The sequence below is a fragment of the Carcharhinus amblyrhynchos genome, chromosome 8 (assembly GCF_965287045.1).
Source record: "Carcharhinus amblyrhynchos chromosome 8, sCarAmb.v2.hapA, whole genome shotgun sequence".
In the NCBI taxonomy this organism is placed as follows: domain Eukaryota; kingdom Metazoa; phylum Chordata; class Chondrichthyes; order Carcharhiniformes; family Carcharhinidae; genus Carcharhinus; species Carcharhinus amblyrhynchos.
In genome coordinates, this window is record NC_137331.1 from 111,810,592 (window position 1) to 111,831,021 (window position 20,430).

The 20,430-nt window shown below is 40.8% G+C and overlaps 1 protein-coding gene across 4 annotated transcripts in view; it reads left to right on the forward strand.

Moving 5' to 3' along the window:
• Positions 1–20,430, forward strand: part of ankrd12 (ankyrin repeat domain 12) — a 222,177-nt gene that overhangs the window by 61,735 nt on the left and 140,012 nt on the right. The gene's annotated exons all lie outside the window — the stretch shown is intronic.

A 20,430-nucleotide genomic window follows, 5' to 3' on the forward strand; every position in this document is an offset into this window, starting at 1 on the left:
TCAGCCATGATCTTATTGAATGGCGGGGCAGGCTCGAAGGGCTAGATGGCCTACTCCTGCTCCTATTTCTTATGTTATCAAACACTTTTTTGAAAACCCAAGCGTACCGTATCTACTGGTTCCTCTTTATCTATCCTGCTCATTACCTCAAAGAATTCTAATAGATTTTTCAGACACGATTTCCCATTCTTGAAGCCACGCTGACTCTGCTTAAATGTATTATATACTTCTAAATGCTAAACTATTACATCGTTTATAATGGAGTCTAACGCCTTTCCAATGATACGTTAAGCTAATTCACCCAATAGTTAACTGTTTTGTCTCTCTCCCTTGGCAGTTTTCCAATCCTCTGGGACTTTTCCAGAATTTAAGGGTTCTGAGGTTCTTGGAAGATTAACATTGCATCCACCAACTCTGTAGCTTCTGCCTTTACTGTCCTAGGATGCAACCCGTCAGGACCAGGGGGCTTATCAGCTTTTAGCCCCATTAGTTTCCCTCACACCTTTTCTTTGTTCATATTTATTTATTTCCTCCTCCATCTCCCATTTTTAGCCCTTGATTATTTAATATTTTTGGAATATTAAATATATTTTGCCCATGAAGACTGACACACAGTATTTAACTCCTCTGCCATTTCCTGGTCCCCCATTATTATTTCCCCAGTCATATTTTCTAAGGGGTCTATGTTTCACTTTGGCCTCTTCCTTTTTTGTATATTTTGATTTCCAGTGTGTATATGGTGCTGTTAACTGCTAGCAATCTCAAACCCTTCACGGCCAATGCAGGACTGTTGCAGTACAGGGAAATGTGGTTTCCAGTTTGTTCACAGCATGTTCCCATGAACAGCAATGTGACAAATTAGCAATAAAAGCATTTTAGTGGTCCTTATTGAAGGATAAATGTGTCGATACGAAACTTGCTTACTCTCCAAGTAATATAGGATCTTTTGTATCCTACATGATTTATTTGATGCATTGTTGTTGAGCATGTTGGGTACTCTTTGTTTTCCCTTTCCTTCTCTGACCTTAATTGACTTGCTGTGTCCTTGAATGTTTATCAATTTCACACTGTCTGCATCTCAGATTTCAATGTCTGCTTTAACAACACTGAGCTACTGGGAATTGCACACCAGCAATCTCCATGATCCTCCAGTCTACAGACCAATGGCAGCTTTGCTAGGAAGAAAACTTCCTAATTTAAAACTAGTCACCTGGGAATCTGCTAATTTTTTTTAATAGTCCATGTCCATATTCCTGTTGACTTTACAGGTTAATATTGTCGTGTGGCATTGATTCACTAAAATTAGGATGGACACATTTTCTTCTAAAAGCAAATTATTGCGGATGCTGGAATCTTAAACCAAAAGAGAGAATGCTGGAAAATCTCAGCAGGTCTGGCAGCATCTGTAAGAATAGAAAAGAGCTGATGTTTCAAGTCCAGACGACCCTTGTCAAAGCTTTGAGTGCTTTAACAAAGGATTGCCTGGACCCAACGTCAGCTCATTTCTCTCCTTACAGATGCTGCCAGACCTGCTGAGATTTTCTGGCATTTTCTCTTTTGGTCCCATATTCTTAGGTTGGCTAGTCCATGGGAATGACAGTTGGCCTCGGTGCTATTGAGAAATATTACCAGAAATATTACCAGTTTCCTATTCCTTATTGTTGTCCTGTCACCCTTCTGAAATGTGCACGATTTTTGGCGTGGACGTGATCTGGCTTAACTTCCCCATCATTAAAATTTGTTGTCTGGATCTTTGAATAAGAATAGTAATTTGTGCAAGGTCCCCAGTGCTGCTGTAATGCCACAGAGCTGTACCCAGGCAATAATCTAGCTAAGAAACAGGGAAAATTGGCAAGATGTTCACATCAATTCAGATTAGTTGCACTTGCGCAGCATATTATACTTGTATAGCAATTGCTTGATTATATAAGTAAATTGAAATCACTTGACAACACATTATATATGCAATCTCTATATTCTTTGGAGTTTTGCATTAAAATTGGTTTGAAATAACTTGAGTTAATTGTCAATTAGAGTAAAAGGAAGCAATTCAGCACAAAAGAAGTAGCATAACTGAAGTTGAAAAACGATTTTACTATTTCATTGTACTAAGATTCTAAGGTGTGTTCTCTTAATTATCATAGCAACTGTGTGTTCTCACCAGGACCTGTTTCATAGAATGGTTACAGCTGCTATTACAAAGTGCCTGCTGCCTTTCATGATCACAATAGTCCTTAATATTTTGAGTATTCTAAACCTATTGAGATGAAATTTCTTCTCTTTCCTGCCCCCTCCGCTTCTAAGTTTATGTGCAGATACTTTCTTTATGAATTACTGTGGGTGACTCCCACAAATCCAATGTTGGTGAATCTGCAAATTGAACTCATTCTTGCATTTCCTCCAATTTCAAAACAACTTCTGTGTTCTTCAGCTGACAATATTTTTTCTTTTTGTTAAAGTGGAATTTATTGGTAAATCCGCTTGTCCTGAAGATAATATTTCATGGTAGCTATAGCTCCTCAAGTGCAAACAGTCCTTAAAACTTTCTTCTTCACATGACAGTGTATGTTACTTTTGGTGCAGATGACAAAATTAACCTGATCATGCCTTCTCTTTGCACATAACCTTTCCTAAGTTTGGTTCTTATGTATAAAAACAATCACTAAGTTAAAGTGATCTGGCTCTTAAGAACATAAGAAATAGGAGCAGGAGTAGGCCATCTAGCCCTTCGAGCCTATCCCGCCATTCAATAAGATCATGGCTGATCTGTCGTGGCTCAGTTCCACTTTCCCGCCCTCTCCCTATAACCCTTAATCCCCTTGCCTATCAACCCGCGTCTTAAATATATTTAGCGAGGCAGCCTCCACCACTTCAACGGGCAGAGAATTCCAGAGATTCACCACCCTTTGAGTGAAGAAGTTCCTCCTCAACTCTGTTCTAAACCCCCCCCGCCCTTTATCTTGAGGCTGTGCCCCCTAGTCCTTCTGTCCTTACTGAGCGGGAAGAGCCTCTCCACCTCTATCCTATCCATCCCATTCATCATCATATATGTCTCAATGAGATCTCCCCTCATTCTTCTAAACTCTATTGAGTACAAGCCTAGTTTATTCAGCCTCTCATAGTTCAACCCCCTCAACTCCGGTATCAGCCTAGTAAACCTCCTCTGCACTCCCTCCAAGGCCAAAATATCCTTGCGTAAGTGCGGCGACCAAAACTACACACAGTACTCAAGCTGCGGCCTCACCGGTGCCCTGTACGGTTGCAGCAAGACCTCCCTTGCTCCCTCATTCTTATGAACCCTCCTCCTCCACTTATGCTTCCTCCTTTATCTCCATGCTTCTACTAGTTTGTCATCAGACAGGAGGATTCCTGATCATTTGTGTCATTGAAAAGGAAATTTGTCATTTCCTGTCTTTATTCAGTCCAGTTCTTAATTGGCACCACCTCCAGCTGGTAGCTTCTGTAATCCATGGTCACCTGTGAGAAGGATCTTGGAGAGGCATTCAGACACTAATTGAATCTGCAATTTGAGCAAATAGATAGTTGCAGTAGTTGCTATGATGAGTGAATATTCCTGTAAGATTCTGCATTTTTTTTATTAGTGTCACAGGTAGGCTTACATTAACACTACAGCAGAGTTACTGTGAAAATCCCCTTGTTGCTACACTCCACCTGTTCAAATACACTGAGGGAGAATTTAGCACGGACAAGGTACCCAACCAGCACGTCTTTCGGAATGTAGGAGGAAACCAGAGCAAACCCACGCAGACATGAGGAGAACGTGCAGACTCTGCACAGACAGTGACCTTCCACACATCTGATGAAGGAACACCATTTCCGAAATTTTGTGGGATTACTATCAAATAAACTGGTTGGAGTTAAACCTGGTGCTGTGAGACTTCAGACAGTGACCAAACAGGGAATTGAATCCAGATCCCTGGTGCTGTGAGGCAGCAGTGCTGACCATTCACAATGAAGGACAAATTTGAGCTACTCATTGGCATTAAGATGCCCAAGGGAATCCCTCCTTTCACACTGTGGTACATTGCAGAAACATTTATCTTTTGAGAAGTTGAGGCAAACAGTGGTATCCATTATAGCTAAGGCAGATGGGTAGCCATATGTTTGGGATTACTGCTGGGAGCTAATATCCTGCCCATAGTGCATCTACAAGATGACTCTCAGTCTTGTTTGTGACAAACTCTTTTAATTGATCACCATACAGCTATAAAATACTACCTGCATATTTATCCTGGGTGCAAAGAGGAAGCAGATGTTGTTTTTCATTCCTTTTGTTTTACATTTAGTAGCTGGCAAGTGTTTTTTGCTTGTCGCTAAGTTAGCAGCTAGAGTTTGAACTATATTTACAGTGTGATGGGCACCAACATATAGAAGTAGAAAAGAGGAATGATTAAAAATTGGCAAAGAATATTAGGGGGTGAGCAAGAAGGGAATAGTCCCTAATTAGGTAGGAGTGGAATAAGAGGAAATAGTAAATTAGGTGAGTTCAGAAGAGTCTAAATTTAGGGTTACTGTGCATGTATGGGAATGCGTGGAATGTGGTAAATAAGATTAGTGAGTTACAAATGCAGATTGCTGTGCTCTGTGGAAGTATAATGCAAAACACAATAGTACGCCTGAGGTTTGGGGGAGATTTAGAAAGAAGCAAAGGTTAATCAAAAAGATTTTTTTTTAAAAAAAATCATTTGTGATGTGGGCGCTGCTGGCTAGACTGGCATTTATTGCCCTTTTCTAGTTGCCCTTTAGAAGTTTGTAGTGAGCTGCCTTTTTGAACCACTTGTAGGTACACCCATGATACTGTTAGAGAGTTCTAAGGATCTTAACCTACTGATAGTGACGTAACAGTGAATATATTTCCAATTCAGGAAGGTAAGTGACTTTCAGGGAAACCTCCAGGTTGTGGTGGTCAGAGATATCTGCTGCTTTTGTCCTTTTAAATGGTAATGGTCGTGAGTTTGGAAGGTGCTGCCGAAGGAACCTTCATGACTTCCTGTGGTGCATCTTGTAGATGATGCATATGGTTGCCATTGTTCATCTGTGGTGAGGGATTGAATAGTTGTGGAAGGGGTAACAATCAAACATGCAGCTTTATCCTGGGTGGTGTCCAGCTTCTTGAGTCTGGTGGAGTACAGTTCCAACAGCACAAGTGGAGAATACCCCATAACATTTCTTATTTGTATTGTAGATGTTAGACAGGCTTTGGGAAGTCAGGCGATGTGTTTCTTGCTGCAAGACTCCTACCCTTGGACCTGTTCTGATAGCAATAGTATTTATATTTTGTTTTGATTTTATTATTGTCATATGTATTAGCATACAGTGAAAAGTATTGTTTCTTGCATGCTATACAGAGCATATTGTTCATAGGGAAGGAAGCAAGAAAGTGAAGAAACTAGTGTTACAGTCATAGCTAGGATGCAAAGAAAAATCAACTTATTGCAAGGTAGGTCCATTCAAAAGTCTGATGGCAGGAGGGAAGAAGCTGTTCTTGAGTCGGTTGGCACATGATCTAAGACTTGTATCTTTTTCCCAACAGAAGAAGGTGGAAGAGAGAATAGCTAGCCCAGTTCAGTTTCTGATCAGTGGTAATGCTCACGATGTTGTTAGTGTGGGATTCAGCGATGATAATGCCATTTGAATGTCAAGGGACAATGGCTAGATCTTCCCTTGTTGGAGGTGGACATTGCCTGGCACTTGTGGCAGAAATATTAATTGCTGTTTGTCAGCCCAAGCCTGGATATTGTCCAGGTCTTTCACATTTAGACATAGACTGCTTCACTATCTGAAGAAGTGCGAATGATACTGAGCATTGCAGTCATCAGCAAGCAACCCACATTTGACCTTGTATAGAAGGAAGATTATTGATGAAGCAGCTGAAGATGTTTGGGTGCAGGACAGTACCATGAGGCAGTGATGTCCTGGAGCTGAGATGATGGACCTCCAATCACCACAGCCATCTTCCTTTATGCCAGGTATGACTCCAACCAAGTGTTTTTCTCCTGATTCCCATTGATTCCAGTTTTGCTAGGGCAACTTGATGCCATACTTGATCAAATGCTGCTTTGATGGCAAGGGTAATAGCTCTTGCATTCAGCTTTTTTTGTCCAAATTTGAACTAAGGCTGTAATGAGGCCAGGACCTGAGTGACTGTGATGGAACCCAAACTGAGCATTCATGAGCAGGTTGTTGCTGAGTAAGTGCCGCTTGATAACACTGTTAATGATCTCTTTCTTCACGTTACTGGTCGAGTAGATTGGTGGGATGATAATTGGCCTTATTGGATTTGTCCAACTTATTGTGTACAAGGCAATTTTCCACATTGCTAGACAGATGCAAGTGTTTATAGCTGTCCTGAAGCATCCTGGCTATGGGTATGACTAGTTCTGGAGCACAAATCATAACTATTGCTGGAATGTTGTCAGGGCCCATAGCCTTTGTAGTATCCAGTACCTATAGTCATTTCTTGATGTCACATGGAGTGAATTGAATTGGCTGAAGACTGACATCTGTGATGCTGGGGACCACTGGAGAAGGCAGAGATGGATTATCCACTCAGCACTACTTCTGGCTGAAAATTGTTACAAAAGCTTCAGCCTCATCTTTTGTATTGATGTACTTGGCCCCTCCATCATTGAGGTGGGGATGTTTGTGGAGCTGCCTCCTATGAGTTGTTTAATTGTCAGCCACCATTCATGGCTGGATTTAGCAGGACTGCAAAGCTTTAGTTGTAATCCATTAGTTGTGGGATCGCTTGGCTCTGTATATCATTTGCTGTTTGGCATGCAAGTAGTCCTGTGTTTGTAGCTTCACCAGGTTGAAACCTCATTTTTAAGCAAGTCTGGTATGTCCTCCTGCATGCGCTGGGCTCCTCCATCATTGCAGATGGAGATATCTGTGGAGCAGTCTCCTTCAGTCAGTTGTTTAATTGTCTATAGCCATTCACAGCTGGGGTGTGGCAGGATTGCAGAGTTTTTACTGGATCCGTTGGTTGTGGGATCGCTGAGCTGTATCTATTTCTTGTTGGTAATGTTTTTTAGCACGCAAGTAGTCCTGTTTTGTATTTTCACCAGGTTGACACCTATGCCTCATGCTGCTGGCATGTCCTCCAGCACCCTACATTGAAAAGGGAAAATCTAGAACTAAGAATATTTTAAAAACTATTTTAAGAGCTTTTGCAAGTATATTGCGTGCTTGGCGGCATGGTAACACTGTGGTTAGCATTGCTGCCTCAGTGTCAAGGAACCGGCTTCGATTCCTGACTTGGGTCACTGTGTGGAGTTTGCACATTCTCCCTGTGTCTGTGTGAGTTTCCTCCAGGTGCTCTGGTTTCTCCCCACTGTCCAAAGATGTGCAGGTTAGGTGCATTGACCATGCTAAATTCTCCCTCAGTGTACCCAAACAAGCACCGGAGTGTGGCGAGTAAGGAATTTTCACAGTAACTTCATTGCTCGGTGAATGTAAGCCCACTTCTGACTAATAAATAAACTTTACATTTACTTTTTCTTATTCTTATCAAAAGCAAAGTAGCTAAAGTAAATGTTCCCTCCAAAGGCAGAGACAGGAGAAACAAGAAAATGGCAAAGATGTTGAAGTATTTTGTCCGTCTGTTACAATAGTAGACACAAATTACTTTGCAGAAATAGAGGATAACTCCCAAGAGGCTTGAGTGAGAAACTTAAGTAATTAAAATATAGAGGAAAAAAAAATTGGACATACTTAAGTACAAGCTGACAAAATTCAAAGACCTTGTCATAGAATCTCTTCAGTGCAGAAGAGACCATTCGGCCCATCGTGTCTGCACTTACTCTCTAACAGAAGGTATCTCATCCGTGCCCACTCCCCCACTCTATCCATATCCTTAACCCCGGACATTTTCTATAGCTAATCCATCTAACGTACACACCTTTGAACACCAAAGGGGCAATTTAGCATGGCCAATCCACTTAACCTGCACATCTTTGGGCTGTGGGAGGAAACCCAGTGAAAAGTCTGACAACACCAGGTTTTAGTCCAACCTATTTATTTGATAATATACTCACAAGCTTTCGGGGTTAGCACCCACACAGACATGGGGAGAATGTGCAAACTCCACACAATCACCCAAGGCCAGAATTGAACCGGCTCCCTGGAACTGAGAGACAGCAATGCTAACTGTTATGCCACCGTGAGTGCCTCTGATGGCTTACATTCTAGAGTTCTAAAATACATAAGTGCAGGCATAACGGATGCACTAGTTCTGATTTTCTGAAGTCCCCAGATTCTAGTCCAGTCTGAGATTAATAGTTAGCAAATATAACACTGCTATTCAGGAAAAGAGGGAAATAAAAAAATCAAAAACGAAACAGTTAACCTGACATCAGCTGTTGGGAAAATATTGGAATTTACTAGTAAAGAATCTGAACAGTACACAAGGCCAACATAGTTTTACAAAAGGGAAATCCTGTTTGACAAAGTTACTGAAGAATCTCAGAATTGCTTGAGCGTGTATCTATCAGGATAAGTAAAGAAGGGGGGAGGGAGAAGCACTGGATATTGTATACTTGGATTTCCAAAAGGCATTTAATAAGGTGCCGTGCACAAGATTAACATGCAAGATGAGGCACATGACTTAGGGTAATATGTCAGAGTGGTTACAGGATTGTTTAACAGGCAGTTGACAAGAGTGCAAGGAAAAATGGAGCATATTCAAGGCTGACATTAATGGAGTACTGCAAGGATTGATGCTAGGACCTTAACTAGTTACAATTTATACTTGGACAAAGAGACAGGGAATAATGTATCTAAGCTAAGTGGGAATGTAAGGAAAAAGAAATACTTTAGATTTATACAGTGCCTTTCACAACACCAGACATCTCTTTATTTTGAAGGCAGTGACTTTTCTTTTGAAGGTTATTTGCTATTGCAATGTAGGAAGCTTGGCGGTCAGTTTTCACACAGTAAGTTGCCACAAACAGCTTTGTCATAACAGCCAGATAATCTAAAAATAGTCATGGAGTTTTACAGTGCAGCAAGAGGCCCTTGGGCCCAGGGAAAGGGATAGTAATTGATGTTGTGTATATTTAGCTAATCTGCTACATTCCATTGGTGTTCAGTTAGAAAATTAAATAGCTTTTCAATTAATAAAATGTTAGTCACATAGAAGCCTCTATCACTTTCAAATCTCAGCAAAACTGATTGATAAGTAGAAGTTGTTTTCAAATGTATGATGACATAGCAAGTGGATATTAACAAATTATGAAAGTAAAGTGTATCTGATTTCAATCTGCTTATAATTCTTTACAGATGAAACATATTCCAGATTCAAGTGGAAAAAGCACAGGCGAGCTGCTATGCAATAAACTACTGTTTTGGCATTGCCTTTTAAAATTTTAAGATGGTCTGGAGATCATGTGGCATTGGAAACTAGTTGGGCATTATGTACCCAGCAGTTAAAGGCTGAGAGCAGGGAAGTAGGGGAAGCATTTCGGATAAGGGAAAGTGAAACATTTACAAATAGAAAAGTATATAAAATTCTAACTTGTGTTACTGAACTAACAAGTACTCACATTATGGATAACACTATTTGTGGCTTTTGCTATGCTTCACAGTTAGGCCTGGGGATGTGGTTTTCTATGAGCAGGTTCTACAGCTAGAGTATTTTTCCTGTTACAACAAGCATTTTAAAGAAAGAAAAGTGATGAATGGAATTGTGTAATAGGATAGCTGTGCAAATTATTTGAGCAAGGTGTTATGCCAATCATTTAAGATGCCTTTTGGTTGATATATCCCTTGTTACTGAATGGAAACCATTATTTCTTTTGAGATAACTGTGATGGATATGGAGCAAAATGTCATTGTTTATAATTATAGGATTCAGTTGTTGGTCTTTTCTGTTTTTCTTTTTATAGAACTTTATCTCATTTAACAATGTTAAGTATGCATATTGTATAAGGCTGCACAATTTTGACTTTGCTATGATGAAAAAGGAATTGAGTTTCCTATCTCATCTCCATTGTGTCTTATTACCCAATTTCTATATCACACTTCAATAAAAGAAACAAAGGTAATCATTCTACACAGAAATCAGGGTCTGTACTTTGTAACCCCTCTGACTTCGCAGACATTTTATTATGAAGCAAGCAAATCAGGGTTTTGTGAGCTGCAGTCTAAAGAACAATTAAACTCACCCAGTGTTTATTTAGCTGTAATTAAACTTTGTACCATTAAGGAACACAATTTCACCTTGGCAGCAGACTAATAAATTGCACACTTAAGTTATATGATATGCATATTACAAAGAGGCTCTCAACCAGCCTAACACACACACACCACCACGAGTTGCCAATGAATATAGTAAATGTAGTAGTGTGTAGTGTGCATTTTTTAATGCTTTTGCCTATCATATGAAAATTTCTTTGCAAGAAAAAGACCAAGTTATTTGATGCAGGCACTAAAGTACAATGCCTGAGATGGAAAGTAGTATTGTTTCCTCATCTTTGAGCAAATAGATTGTGGCCTTCAAAATATGGTAACACACAAAATGTTTTACTCTGTTAAGCATAGCCAGTTCCATAAATTTGTTCATAAAATTACAGAAAACACAGGGATAAAAGATCTTGAAGAGAGAGAGTACTTTTGATGTGGAAGATTCTGATAAAGGTTCTTTTTTCTCTCTTGACGTACAGGAGGTCCTAAGAAATTGTAATCATTTGTATGTATCTCGGCACTTGAGAATCTTTTTAATTCAAATGATTGCTTCTAACTCCTTCCCTTCTACACGCGCACACACACACACACACACACACACACACACACACCCCTTTTAAATGGTCTTGTGTAATGACATTCACTAAAGAAGTGAGTGAAAATAATGTCCTTTGCTTTCCCCTATGGATCAAAGTTATCCTGTGCCTATGAAGAATTTTAAAATTGAATATTTTGGTTTATTTTACATTCTGTCCCTTGTCAATGTTTGCATTGCAGTGTTGAAAAATGTGGCAACTTTGCTCAGAATGGGCATTTTACTGCAAGGTTGTTCTTTTTTTTAATTAATTAAAGGAATATTCTGTGCTCAGCATGTTTGAATGTTTTTCCAAAACAATACTGTTAGGCGCTTAAGTTATGTCTAATAAAGTGCAGGAGGAAAAAATAAAGGAAGAAATGCGACATATCCTACATTGAATTGTTACGTTGCAGGAAATTAGTTTTGGACAGTTGCCTTTGAATTGTTGATGGTCTCCTCCTGTACTTCCAAAGAGCTATTACACGCGTGATAGAAGAGTAATCCAACTGGTTGCATTCCACTCTTTTTTTTGCCCCTGCCCTCCATGACCCTATAGATTTTGCTTTTTTCAGTTCCTTTACTGTTGAATCTGTTCTACCACTCTTTTAAGGCAGCACATTTCAGATGATCATAACTGGTAAAATATTTCTCATATAATAAAATATTTCTCATCAGCCATGATCTTATTGAATGGCGGGGCAGGCTCGAGGGGCTGGATGGCCTACTCCTGCACCTATTTCTTATATACACCAGGCTGTTTTGCCAATTATCTTAAATTGCTGTATCTTTACCAATCCTCTTGCCAGTGGCAGCAGAGCCTTCCTATACACATCAGCATATCTTCCTTGCTTTTGTATCTTCTTCAGTTATAAAGCCCAGGATCCTTTGTTCTATTGATTGGCCCTGCCATTTTCTGTTCCTGCATCGCCTTAATATTACACCATTTATTTTATATAGCCATTCTTCATTCTTGCTTCACTTCACATTTCTCTAAATTAAATTTCATCCGTACAGGTTAATCAAATACTGTCAGCAAGGAATATTTATGGGAAGGTTGTGCCTTGATAGAGAGGGCGTGTGATAGTGTGTTTGGTGTAGCCTAGCCTATGTGGATTTTAGTAAGGTCATAACCTACAGAACTGGAAAGTGGGATTAGACTGGTTTTTCCAGACAGCACAATGCTCTCCTGTACCATAAATTGTTATGCTTCCATTTGTCTAATCATTTCACCTGTATGGTGCTATCCTGTTCAGTGTTGATTACTTTCCAAGTTTTGTGTTACTGCAGATGTTTTACACTTCTTGTCTTTTTTATGACAGCCAATAATTTTTTCTCATTTGGAATCGCTACCTGAAAAGATGGTGAAGGCTGAGACCTTCATGACATTTAAGAAGGATTTAGATGTGATGCCAAAGCATACAAAGCTATGGGCTGGAAAATGGGATTGGAGTAGTTAGGTAGTTTGTCTTTGACTGGCGCCAATGTGATGGGCCAAAAGAAGTCAGAGGGAAGTAAAGTAAGAACAGACAAAAGGCAGTAAGAGAAAAAGTGAAAGGCAGAGAAACCAAAGTCAAAAAACAAAAAGGGCCACATTCCATTATAATTCTAAGAAGGCAATAAATGCCAAAACAAACAGCCTGAAGTCTCTGTGTCTCAGTGCAAGGAGCGTTTGTAATAAGGTGGGTGAATTAACTGCACATACAGTAATTAACGGATATGATGTAATTGGTATCACAAAGACCTGGCACCAGGTTGACCAGGGATGGGAATGTAACATCCAGAGGTATTCAGTATTCAGGAAAAATTGATGGAAAGGAGGTAGAGTGACATAGCTGGTTAAAGAGGAGATTAATGCCAAAGTAAGAAAGGATATTATTAGCCTGGACAATATGGAATCTGTATGGGTGGAGCTGCAGAACACCAAAGGACAAAAATGCTAGTGAGAGTTGTGTACAGACTACCAAACAGTAGTAGTGAGGTTGGGGGTGGCATTGAGTGACACAGTTAAGTCTAAAACTAGGCCCTAGAATTGAGGAAAGCTAACTTTGATGGTGTGAGGTGTGCACTGGCTAGGATAAACTGACAAAGGATACTGAAAGGGTTGACAATGGACAGGCAAAGATAGACATTTAACGAACACATGGATGAACGTAAGCAACTATACATCCCTGTACAGGGTGTAAAAATAAAACTGGGAAGGTGGCTCATCCATAACTAACAAGGGAAATTGGATTATGTTAAAGCCAAAGACGAGGCAGATAAATCGGCCCAAAGAAGTAGCAAACCTAAGGACTGGGAGAAATTTAAAATCCAGCGGAGGAGAAATTGTATTGGGGAAATTGCTGGGATTAATACCTGATAAATCCCTCAGGCTTGATGCTCTGCATTCTAGAATACTCCAAGAAATGGCCCTAATAAGTGGATGCTTTGGTGATCATTTTCCAGCATTCTATGGACTCTGAAACAGTTCTAATGGATTGGAGGGTAGATATGTAACCCCACTTTTTAGAAAAGGAGGGAGAGAGAAAATGGGGAATTATAGATGAGTTAGCCTGACATCAGTGAAGTGGAAAATGCTGGAGTCAATTATTAAGGATGTAAAAGCTGAGCAATTAGAAAGAGGTGACAGGATCGGTCCAAGTCAGCATGGATTCATTAAAGGGAAATTGTGCTTGACAAATCGTCCACAATTTTTTGAGGATGTGACCAGTAGAGTGGACATGGGTGAACCAGTGGATGTTGTGTATCTGGACTTTCAAAAGGCTTTTGACAAGGTCCCAAACAAAAGATTAGTGAACAAAATTAAAGCTCATGGTATCATTGAATCCCTACAGTACAGAGGAGGCCGTTCAGCTCATCGAGTCTGTACCAACCACAATCCCACCCAGGTCCTATTCACATAACCCCATACGTTTATCCTGCTAATCAACCTAACCCGCACATCGGTGGGACTGTGGGAGGAAACCAGAGCACCCGGAGGAAATCCACGCAGACACAGGGAGGAAGTGCAAACTCCACACGCGATGACCAAGGCCGGAATCAAAGCCAAGTTCCTGGCACCGAGGCAGCATTGCTTACCACTGCGCCACAGTCCTGTCTGTAATGTATTGACATGGGATCAAGAACTGTTGGCAGACAGGAGCAGAAAATGGGAATAAAAGGATGCTTTCCAGAGTGGCAGTGGTGACTAGTGAGGTATCGCAATATCTCCAAATTTGCAGATAACACTAAGCTGGGTGGCAGTGTATTCTATGTGCTAACAGGCTGCAGGGTGACTTGGTCAGGCTAGTGGAGTGGGCAAATGCAGTATAATGTGGATAAAAATGTGAGATTATCAACTTTGATAGCAAAAACAAGAAAGAAATTATTATCTGAATGATGGCAGTTTAGGAAAAGAGGAAATGCAACATGACCTGTGTCATTATGGAACAGTCGCTGAATGTTTGCATACAGGTACGGCAGGCTAATGGCATTCTGGTTTTCATAGCAAGAAGATTTCTGTATAGGAGTAAGGATGTCTTGCTACAGTTATACAGGACCTTGGTGAGGCCATACCTGGAGTATTGTGCAGTTTTGGTCTCCTAGTCTGAGGAAGGACATTCTTGCTATTGAGGGTGTCCAGCAAATGTTCACCAGACTGATTCCTGGAATGACAGGACTGACACATGAGAGATTGGATTGACTGAGCTTGTACTCACTGGAATCAAGATAAATGAGAAGGGATTTCATAGAAACGTAAAACGCTGATGGGAACTGGACAGGCACGTTGGGAAGTGCAGAACCAAGGGTCACAGTCTAAGAATAAGGGCTAAGCCATTCAGGACTGAGATGAGGAAGAACTTCTTCACTCAGAGTTGTGAACCTGTCGACTTCTCAACCACAGGAAGCTGTTGGGACCACTTCATTAGGTATCTGTGAGAGGGAGCTGGACGTGGCCCTCGTGGCTAAAGAGATCAACAGGTGTGGAGATAAAGCAGGAGTGGGATACTGAAAGTGCATGATCAGCAGTGATCGTATTCAGTGGTGGTGCAGGCACAAAGACCTGAATGGCCTACTCCTGCACCTATTTCCTATGTTTCTATGCCTTTTTTGTGCTTCATATCCTTTTGACTCTATGATGTGCATTCTAAAACTACTTTGGATTGAGCTTTGAGGAAGTCATTCAGACTTGAAACATTAGCTCTGCTCTCTCTCTGTAAATGCTATCGGACTTGCTGAAGTTTTCCAGTATTTTTCTGTTTGTTTCGTATTGCAGCATCCATGGTAATTTTGCTTTTATCATTTAGACTATTGCATTTCCCCCATCAGAGCAATGGTTAACGTTGTTGTCTCTCAGCACCAGAGGCCTGGGTTCAATTCCAGCCTTCCAGTGCAGACACAATGAGCTGTGCACATAATCCAGCGATAAGTACTTTGTGATCTCCTACTTGAGCTCCTGAAGCTTTGACTGTGGGATCTCGGCTCTTTCCTGTCTATTACTAATTTCCATGTGTACCAGCTGCTCCCCATCCTCCTCGTGTTCAACACCCTGTTATTGGTATCTTTTTACACAGGCACCAAGGGGACATCATGCAGAAAATACGTTGGTGGCTGCAATAAAGTGTGTCTGTCCTCTCTGATTGTGAAAGCTTACAACCACTCCATTCATACAGTTTACTGTGTCCCATGATGAACTGCATTCCTTCAAGGTATTCACTGCTTTAAACTTCCTTGTGGGTGCCACACTCCGTGGATGATACCTGCACTGCAAGCCTCTTCCTACCCTGCTAATAACCACACATTTAATCCTGAATTTCCTGTGGCTGTGGGGTAACAACCTCATAGAATGTAGGACCAAGGTGTTTTCAGCCCCTAATGTGCCCTGAAGTGAATCCAACCACTGAAATCGTGAACTCCGGCAGCTGGAGGGACTCCTCATGTGGAAGCATAACTGGTATTCTCATATCATGGGAATTGAAGACTATTGATTTTAGTAGTTAATCTGTTCTACTTGGATTCCAGTTGTATTGTGCGCCTTGGTATATCCCTTTAACTCATTTATGTTTGTCAGACTTGTTATTTATTATTTAGCTTTTGTATTTCCTTATTTTAATAAGCAACCAGTAATTAATTTATTTGTTGGTTTGGTTGTTAGTACGTTTTTCTATGATTTGAAATAAGTCATTTAACTGCATTTCATCATCCAATTATTCTATTATTCTGGTGCTATCAGAGCGCTTCCTTCCATATTTACAGCATTGTTTGAACAAATCCTGTCTCATTTTTATCTGATAATTCTGCTGCTGCTCTTAAATCTCCTCGGGCCAGACCTATGGTGCTTTTCTTCAATCAAGGAATTAATTCATGTCTTGTTTTTGGTGAGAGTCTGTGCACATCCACTACCAGAGGGGCCAAGGGGGAAGAGAAATTTCTTTCAACTCAATGTTAATTTTAAACATCTGTTTTCTACATTTACATCACCAATTCTATATCCTCTCTATAGTGTAGAACCACTTCAAGAAGAACTTGTATCATGCTTGGGTTTCCCAATTAAATTACTTCCTTCCTGTTCACATTGCAGGGCAGTTTAAATGCCACTGAAGAAAAAGATTATTGTGCAAATGAATTTGTTTTAAAATTGTTAGTTGCAACTTTATTTCTGAAAGCCATTTTTTTGTAGAAGGCTGGGAAATTTTCTCAATCTGAGGGAAAAAATGGCAGTCTATCAATCTGCTTGTGCTACCAGTGTATTGATGCTTTCAAAGCTATGTGAGATCATGTATTTACAAAGATGTGCGGGTTAGGTTGATTGGCTTTGCTAAATTGCCCATAATGTCCCGGGATGTGGAGGTTAGAGGGATTAGTTGAGTAAATGTGTGCAGTTATGGGAGTAGGGCCTGAGGTGGGATTGTTGTCAGTGCAGACTTGATGAGCCAAATGGCCGCCTCCTGCACTGTTGGCTTCTATTTCTACAACGCTGCTGGAGAAATCAGTGATACCATCAAAAGCTGCTATAAGCATGTCTTGGGAGGTATGTGTGGGTGGAGGAATCCAGCCATCGGTGTAATCTGTCTTTGAAGTGATGAGTAATAGGTTCAGGACCATACAGTGTGTTAACATATATGTGTAGTATTACTTGAAACAGTAAATTAATGGAACTTTCAAAATAAATCAACGTTCCTAAGGTTTGGAAGTTTACTTTGTGCATAGAGCTTTGCAGGAAGGTTATTGATAGCTCAAATGTGAAAGAAGATTTCATTTTCAGAGAGCCAATAACAACCTCAGGACATTTCATAACCTCAGGATGTTTCAAAACACTTTACAACCTATGGAAGGATTTTGACTTGTGATATAAGGAACATAACAATTTGTATCGCAGTAGGCTTGCAAGGGTCTTCCTTCTCCCCTACATATTCTATGGTTGGTATGTTTTGACTGTATAGTACGCGAACATAAGAAATAGGAGCAGGAGTAGGCCATCTAGCCCTTCGAGCCTGCCCCGCCATTCAATAAGATCATGGCTGATCTGTCGTGGCTCAGTTCCACTTTCCCGCTTTTTCCCCACAAACCCAGTCTATTCAGCCTCTCTTCATAGTTCAACCCCCTCATCTCTGGTACCAGCCTAGTGAACCTCCTCTGCACTCCTTCCAAGGCCAAAATATCCTTGCGCAAGTGCGGCGACCAAAACTGCACACAGTACTCTAGCTGCGGCCTCACCAGTGCCCTGTACAGTTGCAGCAAGACCTCCCTGCTTTTATATTCTATCCCTCTTGCTATAAAGGTCAGCATCCCATTTGCCTTCCTGATCACCTGCACCTGCAGACTGGGAATTTTTGCGACTCGTGCACAAGGACCCCCAGGTCCCTTTGCACTGTAGCATGCAAGCAACAACACTTTTCACTATATCTCATTGCAATAATAAATACAATAAGTCAAATCATGATACAGCAATATATTGGACAGAATACTAGAAGGACTTCACTTCTTCAAAATGTGTACTGAGATTTTTTTTAAATCTGAGAAGATAGGCGGTGTCCAAACTTTGTCTCATTCGAGAGTCACTGCCGTAAACATCCAAAGTGACCCAGTATTTTCTGTTCAAATGTCTGGAGTAGGACTTAAACCCGCAATTCTCTCACTGAGATGAGAAAGCTACCACTGAGCAACGGCTGACATATGTTTGATCAGACAATGTGTTCTACTGATTGCTCAAAAGATTTGAAGCGGAATGTTACAGCAGTTCACGCCTGCACAATTTTCCCATGTTGCTGCAGTGAACGGAGATTTGGCTGGGCAGCAAATTCTCTGACTTTGCTGCAGCAGTCGCATGGTGTGAATGGTTGGTATGATCATGCCCTAGGCTTTTTCCAAGTGTCAGCAGTCAAAATATCATTCACCATTCCGAAATAGTTTCTCAACAGACCAAAGAAACAGGCTGTTCTCCTCGGAACAGGGAAAGTTGAGGGAGATGTGATAGAGGTGTTCAAAATTATGGGTTTCAACAGAGTAAATAAGAAGGAAGAGTTTCCACTGGCAGAGAGATTGTTAACCAAAGGAGAGCAGTTTAGTGTAATTGGCAAAGGACAAGTGAAAATGAGAGGAAAAAATCCTTAGTGAAATACTGGTAGCTGATTCAATAATGACTTCTAAAAAGAAATTTGAAAAATACTTGAAACAGAAATATATCATGGTAAAATTGAAAGAGCGAATAAGTGAGACTATTTGGATAACTCCGTTGATTGAACGCCCTATAATATTTTTGAAACGCAATACAAGTTTATTTAGCCTTATTCTTTAGATTAATTTTTAATGGAGATATGCTCTCAAAAGTCAACCCATGGAAAGCCACTGGCCCCATTGGGTTACCTGGACATGCACTCAGATCCTGCACAGACCGGTTTTTTTTTATCCATTCATGAGAAGTGGGTATTCTGGCTGACCAACATTTATTGCCCATGGGCAGTTGAGAGTCAACCACATTGCTGTGGGTCTGGAATCGCATGTAGGCCAGACCAGGTAAGGATGGCAGATTTCCTTCCCTAAAGGACACCAGTGAACCAAATGGGTTTTTCTGACAATTGACATTGGTTTCATGGTCATCAGTAAATTCTTAATTCCAGATATTTATTTTTATTGAATTCAAATTCCACCATCTGCTGTGATGGGATTTATACCAGGGTCTCCAGATCATTAGCAGAGTTTCTGGATTAATAGTCCAACAATAATGCCACTAGGCCATTATACCCCTCCAGTGGTATTCTCAGGGCAGGGGTATTTGTAAACCTTTTCAATTTCTCTTTGCACCAATCCAAGGTCCCTATCTGCTTCAAGAAGACAACCATCATCCTAGCATGAAAGAAAAGCCAGGCAACGTGTCTTAATGCTACTGGCTGGTGGATCTGACATCCATCATTATGAAGTGCTCTAAAAGGTTAGTCATGGCACGAATCAATACCAGGATCCACTGCAGTTCGCCTATTGTCACAACAGGTGCACATCAGATGCCATCTCCCTGGCCCTACACTCAACCCTGAAACGCCTATGTCAAACCCCCATTTGTTGACTATAGTTCAGCCTTCAACACCATTTATTTCTACAAAACTCCTCCCTCTGCAACTGAATCCTAGACTTCCTAACCCACAGATTGCAATCAGCAAGGATAGGCAGCAACACTTCGATGATCATCCTCAACACTGGTGCTTCGCAATGCTGTCCTCTCAGTCCCTTATATACTGCTTATACACCTATGACTGGCCAAATTTCCCTCCCAACTCAATTTTTAAGTTTGCTGATGACACCACCAAAGTGAGTTGGCTATCAAACAATGATGAGATACAATGCAGGAATGAGAGGATCTGGTGAAATGGTGCAATGACAATCTCCCCCTCAATGTCAGCAAAACAAAGGAGACAGTCATTGACTCCAGGAAGCATAGTGGAGGGCATGCCCTGGGTACATCAATGGGGACAAAGTGGAAATGGTCAAGAGCTTCAAGTTCCTAGATGTCCTGATCACCAGCAATCTGTCCTGGTACCTTCATGCAGATGCTATAATTAAGAAAGTCCATCAACGCCTCTACTTTCTCAGGAAGCTGAGAAGATTTGGCATGTCTGCTACAACTCTCTCCAACTTTTACAGATGGACCATAAAAAACATTATTTCTGGTTGTATCACAGCTTGGTATGGCTCCTGCTCTGTCCAAGACCGCAAAAAAACTACAAAGGGTCATGAACGAAGCCCAGTCCATTATGCAATCCAGCCTCCCATCCAAAGACTTGTCTACACTGCCTCGTCAAAACAGCCAGCATAATCAAGGACCCCAAGCACCCTGGACGTTCTCTCTTCCACCTTCTGCCGGGAAAAGGATACAAAAGTCTGAAATCACGTACAAACTGACTCAAGAACAGCTTCCCTGTTGCATCAGACTTCTGAATGGACCTACCTCATATTAAGTTTCTCTATACCCTGGCTATGACTGGAACACTACATTCTGCGCTCTCTCCTTGTCTATGTATGGTATGCTTTCTGTATAGTGTACAAGAAATAATACTTCTCACTGTATAGTAATGCATTACTATGAAGTTGGATTATGCCATTAATATAAAAGCAAATTACTGCAGATGCTGGAATCTGAAACCAAAAGAGAAAATGCTGACCATTGAAAAACGGTC